The following is a 14,826-nucleotide window of genomic DNA, read 5'->3' on the forward strand; positions in this document are numbered from 1 at the left end:
CTGTTTTTGCCACCAAAGTGGATAACCTCGCATTTATCCACATTAAATTGCATCTGCAATGCATCTGCCCAATCACCCAACCTATACAAAAGGCTCGTATCACTGCTACAATGAAGGGGTTAGTGATCAATCGTTACCTTACCTTATAGATCTCAGTAAAACACCTCGGATGAGCCTCGTGCAGTTTGAACAACTCACTGTTTTCCATTTTCACAATTCTAAATCTGAAATCCATTACACTTTCCTGAGCAAATTGCTTATTTTTTCTGGTGTCTCGGGAAATATCTCCACCTCCAACTCTCCACCCCAAACTACATCCACCACCACCTGGGATATTTCACATTGCAGTGATTTCATTCACACTGTATTTATAGCCTGCAATTCCTATGTCTTGTCATGTATTTATCTTTATTATCTCCTTGGAGTTAATCTATTTGTCTCTGGCTAGTTTTCATCAGCACGACCCTGTTGTTGGGTTAAGCAGTTTCCTTCCTTCCCTTGATGCCACTGACTGTATCAAATTATTTCCCAATTAGTTACTCTCACAGTTCTGGCTGCACCGTTCAATTTCTAATACCACCTCTTAAACAATGTTATTACATCTTTACAGTAAATATTAGGCTATTATTTACTGTAAGAATCTGAGCTTCATAAGATCAAATGTTCAAGATGTCTTTTAGGTCACTGCTCAGCCTTCTCGTTTTCTAGAGAAGAGAGAGACAGAGAGAAAGTGTCTGAGAGAGAGATTATGATGGAGAAAGAGGGAGACAGGGAATGCTTGCTAAGGTCAATGTCACAGTCTCGATTTACAGGCTAGTTTAGTGATGTGAGCTCAGTTCCAGGGCCCAGTTTTTCATGTTAATACAATAAGATGATACAATCAAATGTTGGGACACCGTTGCATCGTGTGTGTGTTGGGTGGGCTTGGGTTCAGATTCAGGGCCCAGTTTGATTGCTTTCCTGTTCAGATGGTTGACTGACTAGCTTGGGGATGTGTGTTCAGACCCAGCTCTCAGATTGGCTTTACTGGCTAGTTTGGGGATTTGTGTTCAGACCCAGCTCTCAGATTGCCTTTACTGACTAGTTTCGGGATGTGTGTTCAGACCCAGCTCTCAGATTGGCTTTACTGACTAGTTTAGGGATGTGTGTGCAGAGCCAGTACTCAATTGGTCTTTACTGACTAGATTAGGGATGTATGTTCAGACCCAGGTCTCAGTTGGTCTTCACTGCCTAGCTTCGGGATGTCTGTTCAGTCCCAGATCTCGGCGTGGCTTTAATGACAAGTTTAGGGACATGTGTTCAGACCGAGGACTCAGCTTGGCTTTACTGACTAGTTTACCGTTGTGTGATCCGACCCAAGTCTCAATTGGGCTTGACAGACTAGTTTCGGGATGACTGTTCAGACCCAGGTCTCAGTTGGCCTTTACTGACTAGTTTAGGGATGTGTGTTCAGACACAGGTCTCAGCTGGTCTTTACTAACTAGTTTAGGGATGTGTGTTCAGACCCAGGCCTCAGCTCGGCATTACTCGCCAGTTTAGGCATGTGACTTCATACCCAGGTCTCAGCTTGGCATTACTAACTAGTTTAGGGATGTGTGATCTGACCCAGGTCTCAGTTGGTCTTTACTGACTAGTTTAGGGATTTGTGTTCAGACCCAGGTCTCAGTTGGGCTTTAATGACTCGTTTAGGGATGTGTGTTCAAACCCAGGTCTTAGCTTGGCTTTACTGACTAGTTTAGGGATCTGTGTTCATGCCCAGGTCTCAGTTGGTCTTTACTGACTAGTTTAGAAATGTGTGTTGTCAGACCCAGGTCTCAGCTTGTCTTTACTGACTAGTTTAGGGATCTGTTTTCATGCCCAGGTCTCAGTTGGTCTTTACTAACTAGTTTAGGGATGTATGTTCAGACCCAGGTCTCAGTTGGTCTTTACTGACTAATTTAGGGATATGTGTTCAGACCCAGGTCTCAGTTGGTCTTTACTGACTAGTTTAGGGATGTGCGTTCAGACCCAGGTCTCAGCTTGGCTTTACTCTCTAGTTTAGGGATGTGTTATCAGACCCAGGTCTCACTTGGTCTTTACTGACTAGTTTAGGGATGTTTGTTCAGACCCAGTCTCAGCTTGGATTTAGTGACCGGTATTAAAATATATATCCAGGCCTAGGGCCCAGTTCGGTTTTATGGACACATTTAGGGATGTGTGTTCAGCTTGAGATCAATGTTCTTCTTTTTCTTTTGTTTCTTTCTTGACTAGTTTATTGAATGTGTGTTCAATCCAGGCCCCCGCTTGGTATTAACCACAGCTGATGCCTTGTCTTGTCAATCCTACAGTGGAGGTTGGTGCAATGCACTCTGCTCAATTATGCCCCACACAAGACCCAGATGGCTTTGAGAATGTCAGCTGATGTGATGTGTGGTCAACTTCGGGGCAGAGTTTATGTTTAACACTCAATGTTCCTACGGTGCGTGTTCAGTGTCTCATTCAGTGTGGCTGCACCGAGGTGGGTTTGTTTACACCATGTGCCAGTATAGCAGCAGCGGAGAGGTGTGAAGTGCTGGTTCTATTTAGAGCCCCTCTAGCTGTGGTTACCACAGCACACAGCCCGCTGCTATCTATGACGTTCTTGGGTGTGAATCATTCTGGACAATTGAACCAGAATGAGTTTATCTGTGGTCAGGGACCATCCGCTTATACTACATGCTGCATCTTGAAAGGACCTGTTGTGTTTGCAGCTCTTTGTTTAAACTGCACTGCAAAGTGAGAGCTCAGAGTTGACAGTGAATTACAGGAAACATGTGTCGGAAATAGACCGCAACACTGAGAGCGATTCTCTGACCCACCATCGCTGCATGTTTGGCCCACTGCTTGGAGAATGGGATTGTACATTTATCCCTACAATCAGAGAGTGTCACTGCCTCCATATCAGGACAATAGGTGCATGGGATCTCCATCACCTCCAAGTTCCTCTCCAAGTCACAACCCACCCTGACTTGGAAATACATGACCACCCCTTGACCATCGCGGGATCAAAATCTGGAACTCCCTCCCCAGCATCAGTATGGGAGCACCTTCACCACACGGACTGCAGCGGTTCAAGAAGATGGCCCACCAACACCTTCTCAAGGGGCAACTAGGGATGGGCAATAAACGACGGCCTGCCAGCGACGCCCATATCCCGAGAATGAATTTAAAATATGCCCCTTTATTTTCCCATGCCCCTACCATGTTGCAATTTCGCCCCTGTTATGAAGTTCTTGCCTATTATTAAAATGCATTACCGTCAGTACCTTTAAAAAACTGCCCATTTTTAACTTGCAAGTCCAACAAAGAGTGTATGCGGTAATTTAGACCAGAGCAGGAGCCCTGACCGATCTTTAAGTGCTGGCCCAGGTTAGCTGGGATAAGGGCATACTAATTGTTGAATTGTTCCTTGGATTTTTAGTGTGCTGGAAAATCTACAATTGCGTTTTGACTGGCTATTTGTTGCAATTTCTCTGATTCCTTCTGCAGCCTGAAGTCATGTTTGTTCCTTGTGCTCAGTGTGATTGAGAAAAGCTTCTTAACCCAACAGCGTCACTCAGTGGCCGACCGACTGTATTATATGGGCTATTTGTCACTATATCGTCAGACACATCTAAGCCCAGCTGAGGCGGACATTCTGTATCATGCCAAGATAAACTCCTAGTCCACTTCACCCTTCCCAACATAGACTATAGAAATGTGTTACAGCGTGTGCAGAACGAAGCAGCTCAGGCCGGATTATTTCTTCTTCCTGATGCAATGCACTGTCCACCTTAGTCCAACAGATGTGGCGTGTACTGCGATCTGTTCACTTTCCACCCATCCCCTCGACAGAAGGAAGCGCTCCAGCTGCCATTGCAATCACTATGGAGACCAGGCCCATGAACCTTCAGTTATCCAAGCTAAGCACATCCGGAACAAGGTTTAAAGCTTGCTACGTTCCACTTGTTAAGACACTCTGCGCTTACTGGCACACACAGTCTGGCTGTATTAGGTTGAATTATTATAAAGGGTGGAGTATTACCAAGGGGACTCGCTGCGACATTTCATGCAAATCATTCTGTTTGATGCTTGGAACACGTAGTTATTTTGTGGAAATCACAGTGTTTTGTAAATTGAATTGGGACATTGCAATCTGTTAGACTGTGATGGCAAATAAGTTATTGTTGGCTTTTGCAGTGAGTTTCAGGAAAGCGCACTGACCCGCCTCTCCAACATTCCTCTTCTGATGCTTGTTAGTAGAATTATAGAATAATAGATTTGAGAAGGTAATTATTTACCCCATCATGCCTGTTCCGGCTCTTTGAAAGAGGTATACAATTAGTCCCATACGCCTGCTCTTTCTCCATAACCCAGCAATTTATTCCTTTTAAAGTATAACTCCAATTCACTTTAGAAAGTTATTATTGAATTTGATACTATCCCAACTTCAGGCAATGCATTCCATGCCATAACAATTCTCCGTCTATGCTCTGCAATTTTTTCCAAATTTACTTACCAGCCCCTTTCAGTTTTCTGCATTTTTCATTGGCACCCCATCCACCGCCTTAAACATTCACTCCCTCCACCACCGGCGCACCGTGGCTGCAGTGTGTACCATCTACAAGATGCACTGCAGCAACTCGCCAAGGCTTCTTTGGCAGCACCTGCCAAACCCACAACCTCTTCCACCTAGAAAGACAAGGGCAGCAGGCGCATGGGAACACCACCCACTCCAAGTTCCCCTCCGAGTCACACACCATCCTGACTTGGAAATATATCGGCTGTTCCTTCATCGTCGCTGGGTCAACATCCTGGAACTCCCTCCCTAACAGCACTGTGGAAGCACCTTCACCACACGGACTGCAGCGGTTCAAGAAGGTGACTCACCACCACCTTCTCGAGGGCAACTAGGGATGGGCAATAAATGCTGGCCTTGTCAGCGACGCCCACACCTCATGAACCAATAAAAAAATGTGGCGTCCGGTACATTTCTCCATTCCCTCATCCCACCACTGGTATCCAGCACGTAATGTCCCCTAGGCCTTGCGGAACTCCCCATTATATCCACTTCCCCTCTCTATTTCTGTATCTGCCTTCAATGCCATCTCTTTGTCCTAGCCTTCACTCTACTCCCTCTCTAAATCTCTTAAACATTCTCCACTCTCTTTCAATGTACCTCTGTTGCTATAAATTCTGTAAGTGCTTCAGGACGTTTTGTACTTCAAGGCACTATGTTGAAGTTGATTTACCACACTGTCGGGGGGGGCAGTACTGAGGGAGCACCGCACTATCAGAGGAGCAGTACTGAGGGAGCGCCGCACTGTCGGAGGGGCAGTACTGAGGGAGCGCCGCACTGTCGGAGGGGCAATACTGAGGGAGCGCCGCACTGTCGGAGGGGGAATACTGAGGGAGCGCCGCACTGTCGGAGGGGCAGTACTGAGGGAGCGCCGCACTGTCGGAGGGTCATTACTGAGGGAGCACCGCACTGTCGGAGGGGCAGTACTGAGGGAGCGCTGCACTGTCGTAGGGGCAGTACTGAGGGATAGCCGCACTGTCAGAGGAGCAGTACTGAGGGAGTGCCGCAATGTTGGAGGGGCAGTACTGAGGGAGTGCCACACTGTTGGAGGGGCAGTACTGAGGGAGCGCTGCAATGTCAGAAGGTCAGTACTGAGGGAGTGACGCACTGTCAAAGGGGCAGTACTGAGGGAGCAATGCACTGTCAGAACGGTAGGACTGAGGGAGCGCTGCACTGTCGGAGGGGCAGTACTGAGGGAGCGCTGCACTGTCGGAGGGTCAGTACTGAGGGATCGCCACACTGTCAGAGGCGTGGTACTGAGGGTGCGCTGCACTGTCGGAGGGACAGTACTGAGGGAGCACCACACTGTCAGAAAGGTAGGACTGAGGGAGAATTGCACAGTCAGAGAGGCTGTACTGGGGGAGCGCTGATTAATCAGGAAAGCAGGGGGATATATGGCCGTGGTGCTATCTCCCCCCGACCCCCTCAATTAGATTCCAGCCTGTAACTCTCTCCCGGGTATTTGTTAGTCTATATATAAATCCACTGAACCCCTTGATTAGATTCCAGCCTTTAACTCACTCCCGGGTATCTGTTATTCTATATATAAAACCCCGAAACCTCGATTAAAATCCAGCCTGTAACTCACTCCCGGGTATCTGTTATTCTATATATAAACCCCCGTCCACACGATTAGATTCCAGCCTGTAACTCACTCCCGAGTTCTGTTATTATTTCTATATATAAACCCCCGAACCCCTCCATTAGATTCCAGCCTGTAACTCACTCCCGGGTATCCGTTATTCTAAATATATGTAAGGGTTTGGGGGCTTCTTTAAACTGGTTTAAAGTAATGTTCCTGGTCTTGCAGGACCAATTCCAATAAAACCAATTTTATTACAGCGGTCACGAATCGCTACCCCTCCTTTAGTTCTGAGTGGAGGAACTTATAATTAATGATATTAAAACGGAACAAGTGGTTTGGATGAGAGAAAAAAATCAAGTTTTATTACCTAAATAAATTACAATCAAAATATCAAACTATCCCACACGCACACAGTAATTACAGTAAAATTGCTTAAAATGGGGTAAGGCCGATGGCAAAAACGAGGGGTAAGTGAATACAATGTTGATTAAACAATCTTAGCAATATCCCCTTAAATTACCATCCCCCAAACTCCTTAACTAGGCTGCTTTGCTGAGGAGTCAGAACACCCTGCTCACCTGTGGTCCAGCGAAGTAAGAGAGAGAGATAGCTTCTCAGCCGCTATCTTTATACCTGGTGAGGCCCCTGCCGTTCTGCCTTGCAAAGGGCTGTGTGCAAAATTCCCCACCCAAAGGGTCCAATACACAAGAGAAAGCTGTGATTGGCTAACTCAAAGTGGTTAGACTGGGTTAATGTATCTTCCGGAGCTCCCTGGGCTGAAACAAAAGAGAATGCAACAGCCCTATTGTCCAGTGCTGGGTGATTTAAAACCCATTCAATTGTTAAACGTTTCCCATTCAAGGTACAAAAGTCTCTTCTGCAGTTTAGATGTATCCACTCGATATACAAACAAATGCTAATAGCATTCAATTGCTTTGTAAACAAAGCATTGTCCTTTGTCTTCGGCCATGTGGTGACAGCCATTTTTATCCCTGGAAATTTAAAAGCACAACACCCAGGGATTCTTTCATCAAAAAAATTGATCTTCAGAACTGTAAATTATTGCGAATTCTTACAGTCCGCCCTTGGATACTTCCAGCTTGCTTGTAGTATCCTCTTTAAGAAATGAGCAATAATTTCTGACCCCTCACAAACAACCATCCCCTGTATTTACCTAATAGCTATCTGCCACTGATCCCCATCCCATCTATTCCCCTTTAATTCAAGAAAAAAAGCCATGGTACGGTTGGCATCTTACAGATACTTCAGTTTTCAATAAGGGGTCTCATACCCCTACACGCTTGTAAAATTATACAGTGTAAACCAAATTTACAATCACTTTTTTACCTCATAAGTTATTGCAAAATGTTGCAATCTTAGTTACACAATGTAATCAAAACGATCCCAAGCACGGAGAGGGTCCTACGCCTCTGCTCAACTTGGAGTTGTCACAAACTGGTCCCAAGCACAGAGAGGATCCTACGCCTCTGCTCAACTTGGGGATGTAACACAAAATACAAAAAAAAATCATTAAACAACATGCTTAAATGAACCCCGATCATCACGTGCCGATGATGGGTCGCGAAATTCGAGTGGGTATTGCTCCTCCCACTTGGGCAGTAAAAGTACCTTCCACCCCCCTGTTGATTGTCTTAAACTTTAAAAACAGGCAGAATGGATTTACAGACCAGCCTGCTCCGCCAGCCCCGAGCCATTCCCTTGTCCTTTCGTGGAGGCGGGGTACCCCTCATGTGTAAAATTACCTTGGCACAGACCGAGACTGGGGAGTATGGGATCTCATGACTCCCAGTCCCTCCCCCTCCTGTCTTCCCTCGACTGGCTCCAGAAAATGATGGGTGCCTGTGTGGCGGCTCTCCCTGGCCCCACACTGATCCGGCCACCCACTCATCCTTCCCAGCCACACTTATCCTCTTTGCCCGTGGGCCCCCGGGTGAGTTCCTCCCTCCCCCGACCGCACCCACGCGACACTTGGGTCTCCCCCTCCTCTATACAATCATTCCCGGGCCATCACCACCCACCCCCGGGGAACGCATCCCTATCACAAGGTGCCCGCGCTTCCCCATCGTGACTCCTCAACAGCGAGGTCTCCCGCATGTGAACTTCGGTCAGGATAGTGCTGGGTTGGGGGCCGTGCCCCACCCAGCTGGGGCCATCTCCTCCCCATAGGAGGAGTAGGCAAGTTCCTCCGGACTCTGTCCAGTTTTTCCTGAAGATCGCTGTGGGGTCTCCTGGATTCGTCCAGTGGCGAGGTGATCCCCAACATTCCGTATCCGTATCTTCATTCAATGCCCAGCTCGGGCTGGGCGAACATGGCTGCTTCATTTTCCAATCTCCTGCAAAAACTTAAAAGGACATGCAGCCAGGTCTCGCTGACCTGCTGGCTTAGGTGGAGATATGGTCGGGTCCCTTGACCTCGGACCAAAATACAAACATTCGGCACACATGTAAACTTAAACTCTTTAAACTTATACTTAAGACTAGTTATGTCAACAAACTTAAAATACACCTTAAAGCAAGCTATATACATACACATAGCTATAATACAGATGCCGCCCGTCTCCGGATGGCCAGACTAATCTCTGGCACTGTCACAGATTGCTGCTGGCTGCAGCGAAGCTGGACTGCCTCCTGTCTCTGGTCCCTCACAGCTTATGGCTGATGAGTGGGGGCCTCTGTTCTCTGGCTTCTCCCTGGCTCGGGAGACCACCCTACTCCACTGTAAAGTGGGTGACCATGCTTTCTTAGGCTGGGGCACCCACTGAGACCTTCTGAGGGGTGTCTCTCTGGGGGAAACTTTGGCTGGCAGACCCTGAGCTTGGGTCACAGCCTAGGCTGGAAACCTTCTCCCCCATGTCCAAATAGCCCACACTGTATAATGTACCTGGCAGCCTGCCGGTGCAAATCTCTCTCTGGGTTTGTCTGCTCTTCCCTGCCCACTCCTGTGCTGGGGGCAGGTATACTCTAAATTTGAACTTTGGGCAAAACTAGGGTCCCGCTGGGGTAGGGAAGTGTTCCAATTGGTGGTCTGGACAACTTGTCCCTGGAAGCAAGCCACATTGCCTGTCTTTGTAGGCTGCGAACTTGAACTTGACTTGTGGACAGCAAACTTATGTTCCCTCACCCAGATGGCTTTAACTGGGGAATTTTAGACCTGCCTTTCGTCTGGGGCCAAAACTATCCCCTGTGTGCCTCCCTTGTCTTGGATTTCTGCTACTGGACCTGCTCTACAGGGGTCCCAGAACTCTCCTTCCCTGTTCCCTGGCTTAAACAGCTTACTCTGAACATGAATGGCTCCTCCCCCCACACAAGCCACAGTGCTTGCCTGTGAAGACCGTACCTCCATTGTCTGAGGGGATACACTGGTCCTGGTCCCCGCCTGCCTAGTGGGACCTGCTGGTGTTCTCCTACCACCCCATTGTCCACCCCTCCTTGCTGCCAGAGCTCCTCAAAACCCGGAGCTGTGGGCTGCTGTCTTGGGATCTCTAATTCCCAAGCCAGCCTTTCCCTGGGTGTTGCCTGTGGGGCGGTTTGATTTGGGCTGCCAGTAAAATCCAGCTGACCTGCCTTCGGGCTGATCACACAAATCGTCCCCTTTGCTGCTTTTAAAGCCATGTTAAGGCTTTCTATCTCTGCCCTACAGGGGCCATGATCTGCTTCACTAAACCTTTGGGCGCAGGCCAGCTTATAAGCTGTCCTTACTTCACTAAACCTTTCCTCCTGCTCTTTTACTTCTGAGATGAGGCGGGCATTCTCTTCCCGCAGTCCCATCTCACTTTTCCTGGTCTCAGTGACTTCCTGCACCAGGCGCTCCACAAATGCCTGGCATTTTTCAAACTGGGACTCCCAATTCTTGGCCTCCTTAACCTCCTCCTGCTCCCTCATCTCATCCTCCCTAAACCAGCCACCTATACCCCGATAGGTCAGCCTACACACTGCCGCTAAAATTCGCAGGGCTACCCACATACTGAAAACGAGAGAGACAATAACTGATGCTTTCTCTAGATCCAGACCACTTATTAAATCAAAAACTGCCTCCACTCCTACCTGGCTCGCCATTGTAAGGGTTTGGGGCTTCTTTAAACTGGTTTGAAGTAATTTTCCTGGTCTTGCAGGACCAATTCCAATAAAACCAATTTTATTACAGCGGTCACGAATCGCTACCCCTCCTTTAGTTCTGAGTGGAGGAACTTATAATTAATGATATTAAAATGGAACAAGTGGTTTGGATGAGAGAAAGAAATCAAGTTTTATTACCTAAATAAACTACAATCAAAATATCAAACTATCCCACACGCACACAGTAATTACAGTAAAATTGCTTAAAATGGGGTAAGGCAGACGGCAAAAACGAGGGGTAAGTGAATACAATGTTGATTAAACAATCTTAGCAATATCCCCTTAAATTACCATCCCCCAAACTCCTTAACTAGGCTGCTTTGCTGAGGAGTCAGAAACTCTGCTCACATGTGGTCCAGCGAAGTAAGAGAGAGAGATAGCTTCTCAGCCGCTATCTTTATACCTGGTGAGGCCCCTGCCGTTCTGCCTTGCAAGGGCTGTGTGCAAAATTCCCCACCCAAAGGGTCCAATACACAAGAGAAAGCTGTGATTGGCTAACTCAAAGTGGTTAGACTGGGTTAATGTGTCTTCCGGAGCTCCATGGGCTGAAACAAAAGAGAAATACAACTGCTCTATTGTCCAGTGCTGGGTGATTTAAAACCCATTCAATTGTTAAACGTTTCCCATTCAAGGTACAAAAGTATCTTCTGCAGTTTAGATGTATCCACTCGATATACAAACAAATGCTAATAGCATTCAATTGCTTTGTAAACAAAGCATTGTCCTTTGTCTTCGGCCATGTGGTGACAGCCATTTTTATCCCTGGAAATTTAAAAGCACAACACCCAGGGATTCTTTCATCAAAAAAAATGATCTTCAGAACTGTAAATTATTGCGAATTCTTACAGTCCGCCCTTGGATACTTCCAGCTTGCTTGTAGTATCCTCTTTAAGAAATGAGCAATAATTTCTGACCCCTCACAAACAACCATCCCCTGTATTTACCTAATAGCTATCTGCCACTGATCCCCATCCCATCTATTCCCCTTTAATTCAAGAAGAAAAACCATGGTACGGTTGGCATCTTACAGATACTTCAGTTTTCAATAAGGGGTCTCATACCCCTACACGCTTGTAAAATTATACAGTGTAAACCAAATTTACAATCACTTTTTTACCTCATAATTTATTGCAAAATGTTGCAATCTTAGTTACACAATGTAATCAAAACGATCCCAAGCACGGAGAGGGTCCTACGCCTCTGCTCAACTTGGAGTTGTCACAAACTGGTCCCAAGCACAGAGAGGATCCTACGCCTCTGCTCAACTTGGGGATGTAACACAAAATACAAAAAAAAATCATTAAACAACATGCTTAAATGAACCCCGATCATCACATGCCGATGATAGGTCGCGAAATTCGAGTGGGTATTGCTCCTCCCACTTGGGCAGTAAAAGTACCTTCCACCCCCCTGTTGATTGTCTTAAACTTTAAAAACAGGCAGAATGGATTTACAGACCAGCCTGCTCCGCCGGCCCCGAGCCATTCCCTTGTCCTTTCGTGGAGGCGGGGTACCCCTCATGTGTAAAATTACCTTGGCACAGACCGAGACCGGGGAGTATGGGATCTCATGACTCCCAGTCCCTCTCCCTCCTGTCTTCCCTCGACTTGCTCCAGAAAATGATGGGTGCCTGTGTGGCGGCTCTCCCTGGCCCCACACTGATCCGGCCACCCACTCATCCTTCCCAGCCACACTTATCCTCTTTGCCCGTGGGCCCCCGGGTGAGTTCCTCCCTCCCCCGACCGCACCCACGCGACTCTTGGGTCTCCCCCTCCTCTATACAATCATTCCCGGGCCATCACCACCCACCCCCGGGGAAGGCATCCCTATCACAAGGTGCCCGCGCTTTCCCATCGTGACTCCTCAACAGCGAGGTCTCCCGCATGTGAACTTCGGTCAGGATAGTGCTGGGTTGGGGGCCGTGCCCCACCCAGCTGGGGCCATCTCCTCCCCATAGGAGGAGTAGGCAAGTTCCTCCGGACTCTGTCCGGTTTTTCCTGAAGATCGCTGTGGGGTCTCCTGGATTCGTCCAGTGGCGAGGTGATCCCCAACATTCCGTATCCGTATCTTCATTCAATGCCCAGCTCGGGCTGGGCGAACATGGCTGCTTCATTTTCCAATCTCCTGCAAAAACTTAAAAGGACATGCAGCCAGGTCTCACTGACCTGCTGGCTTAGGTGGAGACATGGTCGGGTCCCTTGACCTCGGACCAAAATACAAACATTCGGCACACATGTAAACTTAAACTCTTTAAACTTATACTTAAGACTAGTTATGTCAACAAACTTAAAATACACCTTAAAGCAAGCTATATACATACACATAGCTATAATACAGATGCCGCCCGTCTCCGGATGGCCAGACTAATCTCTGGCACTGTCACAGATTGCTGGTGGCTGCAGCGAAGCTGGACTGCCTCCTGTCTCTGGTCCCTCGCAGCTTATGGCTGATGAGTGGGGGCCTCTGTTCTCTGGCTTCTCCCTGGCTCGGGAGACCGCCCTACTCCACTGTAAAGTGGGTGACCATGCTTTCTTAGGCTGGGGCACCCACTGAGACCTTCTGAGGGGTGTCTCTCTGGGGGAAACTTTGGCTGGCAGACCCTGAGCTTGGGTCACAGCCTAGGCTGGAAACCTTCTCCCCCCTGTCCAAATAGCCCGCACTGTATAATGTACCTGGCAGCCTGCCGGTGCAAATCTCTCTCTGGGTTTGTCTGCTCTTCCCTGCCCACTCCTGTGCTGGGGGCAGGTATACTCTAAATTTGAACTCTGGGCAAAACTAGGGTCCCGCTGGGGTAGGGAAGTGTTCCAATTGGTGGACTGGACAACTTGTCCCTGGAAGCAAGCCACATTGCCTGTCTTTGTAGGCTGTGAACTTGAACTTGACTTGTGGACAGCAAACTTATGTTCCCTCACCCAGGTGGCTTTAACTGGGGAATTTTGGACCTGCCTTTCGTCTGGGGCCAAAACTATCTCCTGTGTGCCTCCCTTGTCTTGGATTTCTGCTACTGGACCTGCTCTACAGGGGTCCCAGAACTCTCCTTCCCTGTTCCCTGGCTTAAACAGCTTACTCTGAACATGAATGGCTCCTCCCCCCACACAAGCCACAGTGCTTGCCTGCGAACTTGAACTTGCTGTGGGCTGAGGATTCCTATTCTCAGGCTCACTCCTCACGGGCGGACCGTACCTCCATTGTCTGAGGGGATACACTGATCCTGGTCCCCGCCTGCCTAGCGGGACCTGCTGGTGTTCTCCTACCACCCCATTGTCCACCCCTCCTTGCTGCCAGAGCTCCTCAAAACCCGGAGCTGTGGGCTGCTGTCTTGGGATCTCTAATTCCCAAGCCAGCCTTTCCCTGGGTGTTGCCTGTGGGGCGGTTTGATTTGGGCTGCCAGTAAAATCCAGCTGACCTGCCTTCGGGCTGATCACACAAATCGTCCCCTTTGCTGCTTTTAAAGCCATGTTAAGGCTTTCTATCTCTGCCCTACAGGGGCCATGATCTGCTTCACTAAACCTTTGGGCGCAGGCCAGCTTATAAGCTGTCCTTACTTCACTAAACCTTTCCTCCTGCTCTTTTACTTCTGAGATGAGGTGGGCATTCTCTTCCCGCAGTCCCATCTCACTTTTCCTGGTCTCAGTGATTTCCTGCACCAGGTGCTCCACAAATGCCTGGCATTTTTCAAACTGGGACTCCCAATTCTTGGCCTCCTTAACCTCCTCCTGCTCCCTCATCTCATCCTCCCTAAACCAGCCACCTATACCCCGATAGGTCAGCCTACACACTGCCGCTAAAATTCGCAGGGCTGCCCACATACTGAAAACGAGAGAGACAATAACTGATGCTTTCTCTAGATCCAGACCACTTATTAAATCAAAAACTGCCTCCACTCCTACCTGGCTCGCCATTGTAAGGGTTTGGGGGCTTCTTTAAACTGGTTTGAAGTAATTTTCCTGGTCTTGCAGGACCAATTCCAATAAAACCAATTTTATTACAGCAGTCACAAATCGCTACCCCTCCTTTAGTTCTGAGTGGAGGAACTTATAATTAATGATATTAAAACGGAACAAGTGGTTTGGATGAGAGAAAAAAATCAAGTTTTATTACCTAAATAAACTACAATCAAAATATCAAACTATCCCACACGCACACAGTAATTACAGTAAAATTGCTTAAAATGGGGTAAGGCAGATGGCAAAAACGAGGGGTAAGTGAATACAATGTTGATTAAACAATCTTTGCAATATCCCCTTAAATTACCATCCCCCAAACTCCTTAACTAGGTTGCTTTGCTGAGGAGTCAGAACACTCTGCTCACCTGTGGTCCAGCGAAGTAAGAGAGAGAGAGAGATAGCTTCTCAGCCGTTATCTTTATACCTGGTGAGGCACCTGCCGTTCTGCCTTGCAAGGGCTGTGTGCAAAATTCCCCACCCAAAGGGTCCAATACACAAGAGAAAGCTGTGATTGGCTAACTCAAAGTGGGTAGACTGGGTTAATGTGTCTTCCGGAGCTCCCTGGGCTGAAACAAAAGAAT

Source organism: Somniosus microcephalus, chromosome 12 (genome assembly GCF_052327205.1).
Source record: "Somniosus microcephalus isolate GS21.2 chromosome 12, FLI_Smic_1.0, whole genome shotgun sequence".
Classification (NCBI taxonomy): domain Eukaryota; kingdom Metazoa; phylum Chordata; class Chondrichthyes; order Squaliformes; family Somniosidae; genus Somniosus; species Somniosus microcephalus.